We start from the raw sequence: 16,942 nt of genomic DNA on the forward strand, positions 1-16,942 counted from the left end.
TGAGCACGCTCCCTAGAGCCTTGGGGGCTGGGCTGCCTGGGGAAGCATCCTCCTACCTCTCCTCTTACCCCAGACCTGCTGGGAAAATGTTGTTGTCGACGGTGATGATGATGGTGATGATGATATAAACCAACACAGTACCACCCCACTCAGCATCATTCCCTGCATTTTCTCAATGACAAAAACACTAGTGAGTCATGAGTAAAATGCTGCCATAATTTCCTCTTTTATAAATGGCAGCATTTTATTGAAAATAGAATCTGCTATGGATTCAGAAAAAAAAAATCAAACTGAATCTTTAAAAAATTAGAGTTTCCTTAAACATGCTCTTCAATTTCTATGTCTTAAGTGACACAGCACTTTCCCATTACTGTACGTCATTATTCCATTATTCTGTGGGGAATTGTAAGTGTTTCATTAACTTACCCCATGTTCTTTATTATTAGAACATGTCCCTCCGAGTTTGTCACTTGCACAGTGTTAAAGTAATAAAACAGCACTTTTCAAATGTTCCACCAGTTCTCAGAAGACTCCACTCCCTGGGCCAATTTTGCAATAAGAAGGCTTTTTTGTTCCCCATATCATATTTCTACGGCCCTTTGCTTCCAGAAAGGGTCACAGCATTCTCTACACACATTACATATAGTATCTATCATTGCCACTCTCCTATGAGGTGAATATTTTAATCTTTTTTTTACGAACCCAGAAACCAGCACGCAGAGGAGAATGTACTTAGGGACATCAAATCGCAGGGGAGGAAAGAAAACTAACCATCTTGCCCCTTGAGCCAGATGATTTGCTGGGTGCTGACATCCCATCTCTTATTCTAACTCTCACAAGTCCATAAGCTAGCTCCATTTCACAGACGAGAAAACCAAGACCCAGAGAGGCTAAGAAACCTGCCCAAGGTCTCTGTGCCAGCACCGGGATTCACGTCCAGTGCTACTGAACACACACGGAACCTCCCCCTCCTCCCTCTGTTTTGCGCTTGAGGCAGACAGGGAGCCCTTTCACGGTGGCCGGCAGGACAACAGTCTGATGTTTTAATTGTCCACAAGTTTCAGAATCAACCAAAAGTGTGACGTAGCTCTGAAACGCAACACTCTTTGGTAGGAGTGGAACGCCCAAATGGTGAGAGGGAGGAGTAGTCCTGGCTCCGTACTGCTCAGTCCACAGTCCTGGGCATCCGGGGCTGGGAATCACGTTTCGGGGGCATCTATAAACAAGGGTTTCCAAAGACCATGGAAGCAAGAAGGAAACTTCCTTGGGAAACAGCTGAAGGACCTGCGGGCATTCCACTGTGAGGAGAGACATGGAGGGTGATACGAAAACCCCCTTGGGCTACAGGAAGGCTGTCCTGTGGAAATTCGGACAGATGTGTTGTCCCATGTATGGGACAGAAACAAGCACCCCATGGTGATACATGGACGGCCGGGGAGACTGGCCATCCTCTAAGAGTCAGTTTAACGGAGTGTGGGAGCCAGCCTCCAAGACGCCCCCCAGCAATGCCCATCCCCTGGTATTCACACCCCTGTATGTCCCCTCCCACACTAATTCAGGACTGGCCCTGTGTGACCAATAGAATACAGTGGACATGACAGTGTCCACTTCCAAAGCTAGGAAGTAAAAGCACTGTAGCCTCCACTTGGCCTCTTGTATCACCCTCCGTGGTGGGAGCCAGCTGCCATGCCACAAGGCAGCTCCACTGGAGGGCCCGATGGAGAATAACCGAGGGCACTGGCCAACGGTCAACACTGACTTGCTATCCATGTGTGTGAGCCCCCACAGAGCTGGGTCCTCAAGCCCCCGTCAAGCCCTCAGCTGACTGCACTGCAGCTGACACGTGGCTGCAACCCCGTGAGACAGCCCAAGCCAGAACAGCCCAGCCAAGCTTCTCCCAAATTCCTGACCATAGAAACTATGAGACTATTAAATGACTCTTGCTTAAACCGCTAAATTTTGGGGTGATGCGTTACGCGGCCATAATAACCAGATATGGAGGCACGGCACCCCAGGAGGCTATCTCTAGTGTCCTGCTCTAGGACTCAGCCCCAGGCTGAGTGAAGACACAGAAGTGGCACACGGGTCAGCTTTGTAAAAGGTCTGCCGCTGAGAGGAATAGCAAACACACAGAATGATTGAATCAGGACCCAAGGTGGGCAGGAGTGATTACTACAGTAATTCTTAAGAGAGACAAAGATAAAGTCCCACCCTCAGATTAGAATCACCCACTGTCCCAGGACAAACCAAGGGAGACAATGGGCCACAGCGGTACATGTGGAAAGGAGATCTGAGCTGGCTACAGGCTCAGAATGCGTCATGATGAGGTCACCAGAAAAGCACATAAATGTCAGTTGCATTAACAGAAGCACAGTACCCAGACAAAGGAGGTGAGCTCTCCCCTGGCCAGAGCACACTAACAAGAGGACTGTGTTCAGTTCTGACTCATTCTTTACATGGGACAAGGGCAGTCTAGACCTGCTTGAAGAAGATTGATGGGAGTGGATAGAGTCTGTTGATGGAGACAGAAGAGGAAGGATAGAAAGAAGTGAGGATGCCCAGTCCAAAAGGAGAAGAGGAGAAAGGGGAGAGCAACGCACTCACTGATTTCAAATATAGAAAGATCTGTCACATGGAAGGAGGTCTGCGGAACACGGCCAGGAGGTAGGAATGGGCCTGTTTTGTCCCCTGCTGAATCCACAGTGATGGTAACCAGCGTGAGCTTCCGGGAAGTCTGAGAGCTGCCTGAATACTAGACCCATGGGAAAATGAGATGTGGCCACAGAAGGAAGTCAAACAATGCACACATCCAAGGAGAGTCTGCTGTTCCAGTCGGGGTTATGTCGCAGAAAGGATGACACACTATAGAAAGAGTTGTCCTCAAGGCTCTCTTAAGAGCCCTTCCCAGCCCCAAGATTCTTTTGTTCTGTAATTTTGTGATTGAATGAGTAGAACCTGCTGAATGATACCAGCACACTGCTTCTCAAAGTTCAACAGGCATATAAAACACCTGGGGGTGTTATTAAAATGCAGGCTCTGTCAGTAGGTCTGCAGTGGGCCTGAGATTCTGCATTTCGAACAAGCTCCCAGCTAACACTGCTAGTGTGCAGATCACAATTTGAGTTGCAAGAGGTTAGAACTTACCCATGACAGCAGATCGGATCAGGCCGCCAGGCAAAGGCATTAGGCGACTGTAAAGTATTCAAGTAGAGGAGGGAGGACCAGCATAGAAATACCACACCAGGAACAGGACTTCCCACCTTGAATAGGGGAGCATCCATATGCCACCAAGGGCTTTCTCACATTAATGTCCTTTGATTCTCTGAACAAGGTCTTTAAAGTGTCCAAACACTCTCCCACCATCCCCAGTTTTCTGTAGCCTGTAAGGGCAGGCAGTGTGGAGTCCACCAGCCTGCACTCATTCACTGCCTGGGTGGCCTCCGAGTCTCAGTTTCTCAGCATGTAAAATGGGAATGATATCCACCTGCAAGGCCAGTATTCGGCGGTGTCTGGCACGTAACAGGTGCCCATTGTATGTTTCTGAGCCTCATTACAAAACTAGGTGATCAATAAACATCCCTTCTTTTCATTACAAAGATTAACTACCTAATTAATATTTGTCCTTGAATTGAATTGTCCTTCACTAACCCCACATGTCCTGGGATGTATGTCAGATATGACCCCATTTTACAGATGAGGGCACAGTTTGTTCTCAACCTAGAGCTTCAAGCAAATACTAGCATGAGAATCCATGACCCCTCCTGTTGGAATTTTAAGGATTGTTTTTTTCTAGAAGGGTCATTTCCCCTGGTCCAGGCATTGGGATCAGTAACTAATAAGATTTCATCCCATGTCTTTGTCTGAGGGAAGACGCTGTTTCCCCCGAGGGGCTCTGGTCACCACCATGTCCACAGTGCCCAATGTGCTCTGCAACTTAGAGACCTGACCTAGAGAAGCCAACAGACTCAGATAGCAAAGGGGTGAAGCCAAGAACCACCAGCCAACAGAACACCTTAGCCACAGCTCCTGGGGATCCATGGGCGGAGTGGGCACCGCACCCTCCCTGGTCTTCACTGCCTCCTGCAGGGAAGAGACCAGGGGTGGCTCCAGAGAATGTGCAGGGCCAGGGCCAGTCCTGCCCCCAAGCAGAGACAGCCAGTAAAATACCCACACAATTCCAGAGTAGTCACCCTGGGGAAACAGAGGCAATTCAGTGCCTTTTAATCCAGGAAAACTTGGTCTACTCTCTCTTTAATGAGCAGCCCACAAAGATCCTACTTCTTGTTCTTCTTCATTCAGTCCTTGCCCAACGACTGTGTCAAGCGGCTTCCACCACACTGACCAAGGCCACTAAATCTTAGCATCAGCCACCACCAGCTTCCTCCATGAGGACCCTGAAGGCCACCAACCAGCCTGGGTCCCCCAAAAGCACTGCAGTTGAACCAGCAGCTTGTGTAGCTCAGAGAGCACGACCTTGGCTTTGAATTCAGACCCCACCTTGAGTAGGTAACTCCATCACTCTCTGAACCTGTTTTCACATCTTTTGGGAGGAGGGGGAAGTTGTCATATTTACCTCATTGGGCTCTTTGGGAAAATTAAATGAGATATTAATGTATGTTAAGCAACCAGCTCACACAAGGTGTTCAAAAGCTGTTAGTTCTTTTATTCTTTTGCCAGGAAACAAAATTACTAAGGAAGGTGGTCTCTGGAGCTACAGGAGTCCTGGAGAATTCCTGCTGCGTTCGAGATGTCCTCGGTCTCCACCGGATTTTGAAGATCTTCAGCCTTTGGCCCTGAGGCTCGCAGCCCCCAGCACACCTCCCCGCTGGCCCCTAACCTCCTTCTCTCCCCGCCCTCCCCTGCCATCCCCGCGCATCCCATCCCCAAAAACTTTCAGCCAGCTCTTCACGAGGGTCCTTGCAAATCGCGGCCTGGGAGTAGCGGGCCGCTCCCCTCCCTATCGCTCCCGCCGGGCGTCAGCTGCAGACCCCGAGTCGGGCGCCCGGGAGCCCCGTCCGGCCCAGGGGGCTGATCTGCGGGGGCAGCCCTCCGTGGCCCCTCCGACTGCGGAGCTGCGACCGCATTGCAGACGCGGGCCCTTCAGCCCTTCCCGCGCCGCCTTCCTCCCGCGGGCCCCGGAGCTGCCGGGTCCACGCCGCCGCGGGGAGCGCTCCTCTCGCGCCCTGCGCGCCGGGCGTCTTCCCAGCGGCGCGCCGGTGCGGAGCCAGGGTCCAGCGCGTTCCAGACGCCTCTGCCTTCCCCTCCCCCTGTCGGCCGCCCCTCGGGTCCCCCGGGGGTGGGGTTTCCCCTTGCGCTCGCCCCCTCCCGCCCCCTAGCTCTCCTGTGCCCTCCCCTCCCCCGCCCGCCCCTATGTATGTGTCACCGCGCGCCATGCCCGCCCGCCCGCCCGCCCACCTACCTTCCCGCCGCTCCAGAGGGGGCTCGCAGAGCTGAGGACGCGCGCGGCGCTGCTCAAGGTCTCTCTCTCCGCACCCTCGCCGGCCGGTGTCTGACCCGGGTGCCAGGGGGCTCCGGGCACCTTTCAGTGTCCCTTCAGTCGGCCAGCCGGGACTCTGCAACCCAGACGCTGCCGCTGCGGCCACCGCCCGAGGGGACCTGCGGACAGGACGCCGGCAGGAGGAGGGGTGCGCGGCGCTCGCGCAGAGCGACTCTCCGCTGCGCAGCGAGACCCGGGCCTCCCCGCCCCAGGAGACCCCGGCTGCCTCGCCAGGTGTATGGGACTGAAGTTCTTGAAGAAGGGAGTCCAACTCTTCAAGGTAACTGTCTCCTTCCCTCCAGAGAGAGGATCTCCCAGGGCGTCTGGCGAGCCAGGAGCGGTGCTGTGGCTGCCACCCTCTGTGCTAGGGGCTGCGCTGCCTCGGTCTCCCCCCGACGAGGTGTATGCTGGGGGCCCCCGACATCCACCAGCTGCGTCCACAGTGGAGTTGAGCAAACTTTCTGGCTGTTGCAGAGTGAGAGTGAATGGGGCAAAGGAACACGTGAGGAGGGGCCCTTGTTTCCTGGTTCCCCAGGATTAAGGAATAGAGAACAAGGGAGCCTTTACTCCAAACTCCCGCGCATTTTCAAGACCTAGGGTCTGGGGGGAGCCATAGTGGACAGAGTAGCAGCTTGAGAGTCGGGGAAATGTGAGTTCCAATGCCGCTGTGCTACTTTTGAGCTGGAGGAGTTGCTTCACCTTCCTGAGCCTCAGCCTGCCCTATGCCCGTCGGGAAGGAGAAGGCCTCCTTGGCAGAGTCACCGGGGAATAAATGAAATGATGTGGGTAGTGTGTCAGGTATGCAGCAGGTGCCTAAGCAGAGGCTGAGAGAACCCGTTGGTCCCACCTCCTGGGCCAACTCCTAGAGCCACAGGACACCCGAAGCGGGGGGGAAGCTGGGAAGAATTGGCAGAACCTGGGACAGGGCTACTGAGCTGCCGCAAGGGAGACAAGAGCGGTCCTCCAAACATGCCACCAAGAAGGGGCATTTCTCCAGGAAGAGGAAGGGAGGTGAAGACGCATGACTGTGGGCAGTTGTTCCGTATGTGGCTTCTCCTGCAGAAGAAGCCAATGATGGGGGAGCAGGAACCTATTCTAACCCTGGGGTTGAGTGGACGGTTGTCAGTGTCCCCAGAACCCACATTCTAGGCTAGAGCAAACTGTGCAGTTGGGAGTCATCTCCTGTTGGGAGACAGGATCCCACCCAAACTTTTCCGTCATTCTCCTCCTCGCAGTCATGAGCAGGGTTCTGATGGGATTCTTCTAGGGTTTCACCACCAAGGAGCCCAGGTCCCTGCATTTTGATTGATGCATAAATTCCAGTTCTGTGGGGGTGGCTGCCGGGAGGAAAAGGAGGAAGAGGCAAAGCTGAATTGGGTTCCCGTGGTGTTGCAGGTCCCGGCGCTGCTGTGGGTGGGCGTCTGACAGCTTGGGGGAGCCCTGGACCTTGGAAACAAACTCATGTCATTTCATGATGAGAGGAAGTGAGCCCAGAACGGTGCGATGACTTTCTAAATGTTGCACTGTGACTTAGGGGCGGGGGTAGGACTAGAATCTAGGTTTTCTGAGGCCACGGTCAATCGCTAGTCCTGGTTTAAGAGTCCGGAAGTCTGGGCTCTACTCCTTCTCTCTCTTCCTTGCCTTCTGGGTTGCCGAGGAGAAGTGGCAATGAATTACCTGTGCCCCTGGGCAAGGGGGCATAGGAGGCTATCGATGTAAGAGTGTTGGCCTGTCAATCACTGAGCTGGGAAGAGACTGCCCAGGAATGGAAGAGGAATGAGAGAAAACTCGAAGCCTTGTCAGGGTGCGGGTGTCGGGGAGGAGGAGATGTTTCAACCCGAAAGAAAAAATGACGGAACAAAAGATCCCTCCAGTTTAAAAAGTTTTGGATGAAGGACTTATCAAAAAGAAGAAAATATCTGTCAGAGAAGTGCTGGAATTCCTCAAGTTACATCAAGTTGTGTTTAAATTACGTGTATTTCTGTGCAGTTTCTAGTGCAAAACCTGGTACGTTCATTCATTCTCCAGTATCTACTGAGTGCCACTTAGGTGCTGGGCTCTGTTTGATATTATTTTTACTAACTTTAATAGTAAGTAGAGGGGCCGGCCCGGTGGCGCAAGCGGTTAAGTGCGCGCGCTCCGCTGCGGCGGCCCGGGGTTCGCTAGTTCAGATCCTGGGCAGGCACTGACACACCGCTTGTCAAGCCATGCTGTGGCAGCGTCCCATATAAAGTAGAGGAAGATGAGCATGGACGTTAGCCCAGGGCCAGTCTTCCTCAGCAAAAAGAGAGGAGGATTGGCAAATGTTAGCTCAGGGCTGATCTTCCTCACAGGAAAAAAAAAATAGTAAGTAGAAGTTTTTTTTTTCCTAGAATTTTCAGTGCGAATCATACTTACATGGGGATTCTTTCTTTATTATTTGAAAGCCCTCTAGTCAATACAGGAGTAAAGAACTCAGAGAGAAAACAATGGATATATTATTACTTATCTGGGGGGAGTCTGTGTGCTTCAGTGGGGAGGTCCTGCGCTGTCTGGGTGAGCCACACCTGAACCCATGCCCTTCCTTACACCCACGCACACTTCTTGCCCCTGCTTACCACCTCACACACACACCCCAGCCCAGGCAGCCTGCCCACTGCATGGCGAGATGGGGCACTCTCCATCCTCACAGGCCCAGACTGCCTGTCAGACTCCCCCATCAGAGAGGGAGCTCCAAGGGAGAGCTTGCCTCCTGAGATGGTGGGGAAGAGCCGTGAGGGTGGGCAGCCTTCCAGGCAAGGCAGACCTGGGTTCAGATTCCTGCTCGGCCACTTCCCAGCTACATGACTTTGACAAGGTTGCTTAGCCTCCCTGGGACTCAGTTTCCTTTTCTCTGAAAAGGGAAGGAAAACCTCCAGGAGGGGATTTTTGTGAGGACTAAAAGACATAATGTGAGTGCCTTGTCCAGTTCTCAGCAGGTACCACAAACCTTAATTCCTCTCCTCCAATGGTTTCTAGGCCCCCTTGAAGTCACAAACCGTAAGTTCAAGGTAGTACTAACTTAGAATATTCTGTCTTAGTAAAAGACTGTCCCAACTTTGGTGTGGATTTTCTTCATGTTGCCTTCTGGAACCTGGTCCCTCCCACGGCCTTTCTTATTGGGCACTAGGAAGACCTCAGCTGGGCCAGGGGCAGCCCAGGGGCCCCTACTTGGAGTGTCACTTTTAGTCTGCTCCTGCAGAAATGTCTAGTCCAGGGTTTGTCCAACTGCAGGTTGTGAAACCAATTTAGTGGAGGTTTAATGACATAGGAAAGAATAATCTCATAGAGCCTCCTTTGTAGTAAAGGTGAGTACTCTTTCTAGAAACTTTTATTTCTTTTATATGTTTTGCAGTCCTATATATGTGTGTTTATAATATATATGTATATTCACAAATATACACAAACTTGATATTTGTATAATGTATCTCTTACTGCGGGTTGTAGTCGAAAAAGTTTGGAAGACACTGATCCTGATGATGTTTCTGTCTCTGAGAAATTCCTGCCTCTTGGCTCCAGCTGGCAGGTGCTGGGGCATCCTTGCTGCCCCTGTACTAACAGCTGGACTGGATGCTTAAGTGTCTTGGAAGTGGAGGCAGACAGGCCTGCTTGCAAGGGGAGCAGATTGGGGGACAGGGCCAAGGGGCTGCCCTGAGAAAGGGGGTCTGTGGGTGGGAACAGGTCTTGAAACAGGAGCCATCCTCTCCTGCTGTCACCAGGCCGGCCTCTTGGCTCTGCTCTGGGCCCTGATGGGAGCTTCATTCCACCCTCCTTCCTTAAGAAAGCCCTGTTCAGTGGTGCGAAGGAGGGGCTGTCTCTGTGGCATCTCCCCTGGGAGTGGCTGCTGTCCTTTCCCCAGACTCAACAGGACACTCGCATCCCTGCGAGACTACAGAGGGGCCGCTGGGGTGTAGGGCAAGGCTAGGGTTAGAGACCGGGAGTGGGAGTGAGGCAAAGCAAGGACGAGAGAGAAGGGGAATTTGTAGGGAAAACGGTTAAAACAGTTCCTTTTTTCAAAAGTTGAATCCAGGGCAAGAACGGAAATGGTAGAGTTTACTTTTAAAAACTCAGAGCCTCCTTGTAAGCGGCCGAGTGAGTCTGTGTGTGTGTGTGTGTGTGTGTGTGTGTGTGTGTGTGTGTGTGTGTGCTGGGAGGGCAATCCCTGCGGGCTGGCCTGGGTGTGTGAGAGGCGACTTTTCTCCCTCTCAATGCTCTTACAGTGTATCCTAAAGAAGCTTTTTGTTGAACTCGTGAATAGGTGGATTTGGGGTGTGTGGTGCTGGGCATCACGATTTGGATATTTGGTTACCTTTGAGGTTACACGTTTTTCCTTGTAAGACACACACCCGAAAAAGGAGCCACCTCTCCTGCATAGGGTCGTAGGGTGGGGGGTGCTTGCCTGTCTTTCTGTAATCGATTTGACTTGAGGGGAGAGGGTAAGAAGGAGACTCAAGACTGGGTAGATCTGCAGTGTCTGGCCTGTCCCCCCTCACGCCTGGACTCTGGGCCTCTGAGATGGAACATGGCGGTCCCCAGACCACAGATGTCCAGGGCTTCAGGGCCTGTGATGACCCTCATTTAAGAGATGGCAAAGGGGACCGAGGCCCAGAGAGGGGAAGGTGCGTGCCCCAGGCCAGTCCAGAGCAGGTCAGTGAGGATCTGAACGGGAACCTAGGCCTCCAGGCCCTCATCCTGAAACATACCACGTCCATGGAAACCATTCATTCATTCATTCATTCATTCTTCCTTCTTGCCGCAGCCCTTGCTACTTGCCAGGCACTGCACTTGGTGTGGATGACACAGCAGTGAATAAAACAAGTCACTCTTCCTGCCCTCCAGCTGCCCATAGTCTAACGGGGAAGACGGGCTATAATCAACTTGACCCTGACCCCTCCTTTATATAATACAGTGGTTCTCAACTGGGGAGCTGTTTTGCCCCCCAGGGAACTTTTGGTCATGTCTGGAGATATTTTTTGTTGTCACCGTGGGAGAGGGGTGATACTACTGGCACCAGTGGGTAGAGACCATGGATGCTACTAAACATCTTACAATGCACAGGACCGCACCTTCCCTCTGGCAATAGAGAATTATCCCGTCCGAAATGTTGGTGGTGCCTAGACTGAGAAACCCTGCTCCAGACCTTCATTTAGTCACTGGGCCAGGCCAGGCCCAGCTGTGCAACAGCAGGAAGACGGCGGTGGGAGGGTAAGAAGGGAGGGTTTGGCAAGCAGTGAAGAGCACACAACAAATGGAAAAAAAAAAAAAAACCGGGACCACAGTGGTAAAGTGGAAAGAACTCGGACTTTGGCAGCCCAGGTCTAGGGTGAAATCCCAGCTGTGCTCTTGGGCAAGCCACTTATCCTCTCTGAGCCTCAGTTTCTGCATCTGCGAAATGGGGCTTGTGAGACAGTTGAGAGAGTTCAAGATAAAGTAAATAAAGGAGCTGGCACAAAGTAGACCTACGATAAAATAGCAGCTGTTGTTATTGTCTTTGAGGTTTTTGAAGGTCCCGCTATGGAAAATTACAGCGTCAGCAGGTGTGGACATGTGACCGTGAGGCCAGAGAATGTTGCTGTTTGGGGCACAGTTGCCACAGTAATGCCTTCTGCTTGGGGGGTGGGGTGCACACACAGCTCCAGCAAGGGGTGGAAGGGGGAGTAAGGGTTTGCTCTCGGGAGAAGCCCACTGTGTGCATCCTCCAGTGTGTGCAATGGGAGGAGCACTTGGCTTGGAGCCCAATGAACTGGGCACAGACTGGCTGTGTGACATGGGGAAGTTACTTCACCTCTCTGAGCCTTGGGTTCCTTATCTGTGAAATAGAGATGCTAAGGCCTGCTCTCACAGGTCAAGATCCAGTGAAAAATTACTGTCCAGGAAGGTCCTGATGGGGGCAGCTCTGAAGCCTAAGCAGGAACCTTTTTTTATCTGGTGTGCATTGTACCTAATCCAGTGCCCGGCACACCCAGACAGGATGGTGGAGTGAATGAATGAATGGACCATCGCATTATAAATTCCTTTCAGTTCTTGACAAGGAGAGTACCAGCAATATCCAGACGGGCCGTTGTCCACTTTGCCACTCCTCCATCCCAGGCAAGCTGGAGGAAGCCAGGACCTATGGTTCCTGGTGCGAGCCAGGGTCGGGTTACAGCACCTGGCGCCCTCTAGAGGGCACTGCAGTCACAGCAATTGAGCTGTGCCAGCCCCAGGCGGGATCTCCATGCCAAGTGGGAGGTGCCAGTGAGCCATCGGAAGGGGCGGGGGGCAAGCTGCTGAAAAGAAGACCAAATCAGGATCAGGAACCTGGAGACTTGTCTCAATGCAGGGACATCGTTAAATACCTCCATTTTCCTGTTGTAAAACAGTGCCATCGCTCAGCTACGTGGAGTTGAAGTTACAATACATTAAGACCTAACTGAAAGTCACCAGCCAAAGGGGTGGATTTGGGAAATCACCAAGCTTCCCTGAGCCTCTGTTTTTTAGAATCACAAGGCATTAGGTCAGAAAGGGACCTAGGGGACACCTAAATCCCCTGCCTCCTTCACTGTGCAGATGAGGAGACCGAGTCCCAGAGAGGGGAGGGCACTTGGGCTGGGGGCACAGACTGCTCTTGGTAGAGTCACGGCTTCAACAGGGGCTGCTGAGGCTCCTCCCTCCACGTCCCATGTCACATTCAAGCCAGTAAAAGGAGGCGCCAGATCACAGAATCACTGTGCCATCCCATCTGAACCCGACTGTGGACAGATTTTGTCCTGGAACCACCCGTTGTCCACCCTTGAGCCGCCTTCTGGCTCTGTCCCTCCAGGGTCTTGCTGGTTCCTCTATAAGAGAAATGTCCAAGGCAAGGGGGAGCCCAGCCTCCCATCTCCCTCAGAAAACCTGGGCTTCCTTGTCCCAGCCCCCACCCTGGGTCGTATGTAGGGGCGTTTTCCTCAACAAAGCCTGGACCTTGGCCTGACCCTCCTCCTGCTACTTCCCTCCCCCATCAGGTGCTCCCTTCCTACCACCACCAGACCCCCTCGCTTTGGTCTGCGAATCCAGATGACTCAGGGGAACACCTGGATTGTAAAATGACTCAGGGATGTAGCGGGGATGTTTGTCAGCTTTACAAGACTCTGAGAAAAGGGGCCTGGGGGCTATCGTCAGAGGTAGGCTCAGTCCCTAGAATCAGAAGCATTTGAGGAGCTTTTGAAAAACACAGATGCCTGAGCCCTAATGTGCCCCCAGAGATTCTCTTCGTGGGGAGGCATGCAGGGTAGGAATCTGTTTTTCAAAATCACTCCAGGTGATTCCAATGCAGTCTGGTTTCTGAACCCCTAGTTTAAAGCCCAAAACAGTTCCCATGGGTGCATTTGGTTAGCTGCCTCTCAGGGTCACTTGCCCTCCCCTCCCTGCGGGCAGAACTACAGCCACTGACCCCAGTTTGTCCTTCAGGGGAGTGAGGAGGTCAAGATCTACCTTCCCGTCTCCTCTCTCCTGCCTGAGACAGCGGCCCTGCTTCCTTAACATGACTGTCCTCGACCCTGGATTAAAGCACATTTGTCCCCAGAGGAAGAGGAAGCTAGGCCAGGGCGCCCCAAAGTGGATGAAGTGGGTTCCACAGAACATTCCTTCCAGAGGTGGTCAATAGGCATTGCATGTAAAAGGATCTGGTCCCCATGGGTTAAACAGAATGAAGTGGGCCCCTGTCCTGCAGGACTCCTCAGTGTGCCGATGGACAGTGGAAATCTCCACCAAGTTCCTCATGTTGAGTTTGACCAGGGAACTCTCCTTTCCTAGGGCAGATTGAAGGACTTGAGTCAGTAGAGATGCTGATCTAGGCAAATCAGCCAGGCCTGATCCTGCAGCAGGAATGAGGCAGCTGCACCAGGGCCCAGGGGGCAGCCCAGGGAAGGGGAGACCCCACCAGATAGGGCTTAAAACCCTGAGTCTCAAATGCAGCCACTGACCCAGCAAGCCCTCTCCACCCCCAGGGCAAGGCTGCCCCCCCCTTCCTTTCTGTTTGCTACCTGCCCCCTTCCCTTTGAAGGTTGGCCTGCTGGGCACTCATTTTAGTTCCACTGTTTTCTGGATTTTAAAAAAAATAGGAAGAGAGGTGGAGCACTCAGTGTGGAGCACTCAGCTGGGGGGGGTGGGGGGTGAGGCTCCAGCTCCTCAGCTGAGTCTTGCCTCTGGACATGGGCTCTATCCAAGCCTGGCTGCCCCCCAGCCCCCACCCCAGTGTGGGCCAGGGGCCTGATCCTGTGCACTCTACTTGCTGGGCGACTCCAGGGGTGCCAGTCTCCTGAGAGTCTCTATGAATAGCGCCCCCACATGGTGAACCGCGGCCCCTGCAGCTGAGCAGAGAAGTGCCGGCGCTTCTGCAGACTGCAGACTGGTCTCTGTCCGCCCCTCTCCTCACCATTCCATCCATGGGTGCCACCCCGACCCAGGCCCACACAGTCCAGCCAGGGGGCTTCTTCACCCCTTCCACTAAGCCATTAATTCCCCTTAATGAAGCCTCCGACGCTTCCTAAACCCCCCGTGAGGGCTTTTGCTGTAACTCGCTGTGTTAATGTTTCAGCGGAGAGGGTCCCTGCTGGGGGAGCATGATTGCTTACATTGTCTTCACACCATTCCTGAGGGACAGCAGAGCTGTGGAGGGCCAGGTTGGTGGTGGGAGTGGCTTTGTTAGCCAAGGAAGGTCCTGGCACTGGGTTAGAGCCTCCTAGTGACCCCTTGGCCCCACCCACACCGTCCCGTCTGCTCTTCGCCATGGGAGCTCCCTCTGCCATCTCAGGGCCTCAGGGGCTTCAGGGGCTCATGCACAGTGGGGTCAGCAAGGCTCTTGTACATACCAGATAAGGCTCCAGCACCTCGGTGGCTGGAAAATAGTGACTAGGCCTGCCCCTCTTTAGTCACTGCAAGTACTGTGTGGAATGACCCCACTGAGATGCAGCAGCCAACTCTCAAGGTTATTTGCATATCCATCTCAGCCCTCTGGGGGTTGCAGAGGCTCTCAGAGGACCTTAGAGCTGTGGTCCTTTCACACTTAGAATAAAGCCCAGCCCCCTTCCTTGGCGTGCAGTCCCTCGGGAGCTGGTCTCCCCCTCCCTTCATCCTCCAGATTCACTCTCCCCTCATCCACCACCCTCAGCCACTGGCCTCCTACTTATTCCCACCTCAGGGCCTTTGCCCTCACGGCCTCCCTGGCTGGATGTTCTTCCCACATGGCTTTGTCTGGCTGTTTCATTCTGGTCATTCAGGTTCAGATCTCACCTCCCCTCTAAGGCCTTTCTTGACCACCCAATTTAAAGAAGTAAACACCCTAGCCCCACATCCCGGCAGTGGATTGTCTTTGTAGCTTATCACTATCTTGAAGTGTCTGGTTGGTGGTTTCTTTGGTGGTTACCTGCCTCCTCCCCAGCCCCACCAAGAACTAAAACTGCATGGGACAGGAGCCCTGTCTGTCTTTTTTTTTAGGAAGATTGGCCCTGAGCTTGCCAATCTTTCTCCTTTTTTTCTTTTTTTTCCCCAAAGCCTCAGTAGATAGTTGTATGTCATAGTCGTACATCCTTCTAGTTGCTGTATGTGGGACGTGGCCTCAGCATGGCTTGATGAGCTGTGCGTAGGTCCGCACCCAGGATCCGAACCAGCGAACCCCGGGCTGCCAAAGCAGAACACGCGAACTTAACTGCTATGGCACCCGGCTGGCCCCAGCCCTGTCTGTCTCGATCGCCCTGTATCTCCAGCACTTAGAAAATGCTTGGCACACAGAAGGTGCTCAATAAAAGTTTGTTGACCAGACAAATGACTTCAGTCTAGTGCTTTTCAAACCATGTTCCAGGGAGTTGGGGGGTGTTCTTTGACACTCCACAGGGACCACAGAGGTGAGTCGAGAGGGGCAGTCATTTGGAGGGTCCACGTGTCAGATTCTATCAGAATAACTCCAATTTTATGTCTTTTGAAAGCCACAGATATGGTGCATTCTACTCTAGTCATAGATAAGAAAACTGGGACCTAGAAAAGAATATGTCCTGCCTGGGGGTGTGGCACTGGGTGGTGTGAGGGCTGGAACTAGAACCCAATTTCCCAACTCCCAGGGCTCTATCTACTGAACTGGACAGTTGTCTAGGAACAGTCTCCACCTGTCCTGGCCACCTCAGCAGCTCCAACTCACTCTGGCAGTGGTTTGGGGACTCTGTACAGCCAGAATGGCCACCATCCAGGCCCTGCTCCTGTTCTGCTGCCAATGGGAGACACCAATGACCCAGCTAAGGAAGGAGTGGTTATTCTCTATATGCCAACACCCCTCCCCTATCCACCTTCCCTTAGAAGTTGATGATGACTTGAACATCTTGGGGGAGCAGCTAATTTTAAGAATAAATTTATATTTTTAGGTTCTACCACCTTTGGACCCTCAAGTTCTATTAGTGGGCTACCCAACGTGGGCCATGAGCCATCTTTCATCTCATTTCCTTCACCTCTTTCAAGATGCAGGGTCCCAGCACCCTCTATGACATGGTGGGAAGGAGGCCAGGCACCGGGGATAGGATGGAGAGCAAGACGTGCTTTCCCTGGCCTCGCAGGGCTCAGAGTCTTCAGGATTCTGAAGACCTCAATGGGCAGCTCTTCTCAGCCTTCACCGTCCACCTGCGTCTGTGCTCTCAGGCTCCACCTGCTGTGGGTCTTCCCTGAACATCCAGCTCCATCTTGTCTTTCTTTTGTGATGGAGAGTCTAGTCCCTACATTTTATTCCCAGCTCCCTTCCTGATGACATCTAGCTCTTGGACTTACAAAAGAATCCATCAGGCATTGTCTTCCAGGAGTGGAGTCAGGTAGAAGGGCTCCAGGCCCATTTTGGCTAATTCATCAGCGGTATGACCTTGCCAGAGTGATGTGCCTCAGTTTCCTTACCTGTAAATTGGGGATAATGACTCTCACCTCATAAGTTTGTTGGGAGGATAAAATAAGATAACATAGCCAAACCAAGGTCCCTGGCACAGAGCAAGTGCTTTCAAAACTGTGACTGCTGTCAATCATGAATATCCCCAGGCCCATTGCATATATCTCAGAACCTGACATTTCGTAGAGATGGGTTGGAAAATTATGTGAATGCCTCCTCTTCCCCAAACTGAAGCTCCTCAGCTGCTTTCCTGCCCACTTCTGCTCTTAAGGTAGTCATACAAGCTTGGAGCAGGAAGGGGCCTGAGGAATGCAATAAGAGCCTTATGTTCTCTGTCCTCTAGAAGCTAGCTGGGGGATGGACAGATCTCCTGACAGACCTGATAACTGCAGCAATGCCTGTTGTACCAAAGGCCCCCCAGTTCATAATTCCAGGGTGTGCCATTCCATTGTGGCCCACATGTAGAGTGCCCCCTGAAGTCGTACAGTGCACAGCCTTTGCAGCTTCACATGTCAGCCCTGACTGTACCCCACTCCGTCAGCCAT

The 16,942-nt window shown here is 52.7% G+C and overlaps 1 protein-coding gene across 1 annotated transcript in view; it reads left to right on the plus strand.

The window, feature by feature from the left end:
- Window positions 1–5,445: 5,445 nt before the first annotated feature.
- Window positions 5,446–16,942, plus strand: part of ACAN (aggrecan) — a 68,345-nt gene continuing 56,848 nt past the window's right edge. Inside the window, exon 1 of the mRNA XM_087428920.1 lies at window positions 5,446–5,777. The gene's annotated coding sequence lies outside the window, so the exon portion shown is untranslated. The remainder of the gene's footprint in view (window positions 5,778–16,942) is intronic.

This window comes from Ceratotherium simum, chromosome 3 (assembly GCF_057802395.1).
Source record: "Ceratotherium simum simum isolate JZ-2026a chromosome 3, ASM5780239v1, whole genome shotgun sequence".
Classification (NCBI taxonomy): domain Eukaryota; kingdom Metazoa; phylum Chordata; class Mammalia; order Perissodactyla; family Rhinocerotidae; genus Ceratotherium; species Ceratotherium simum.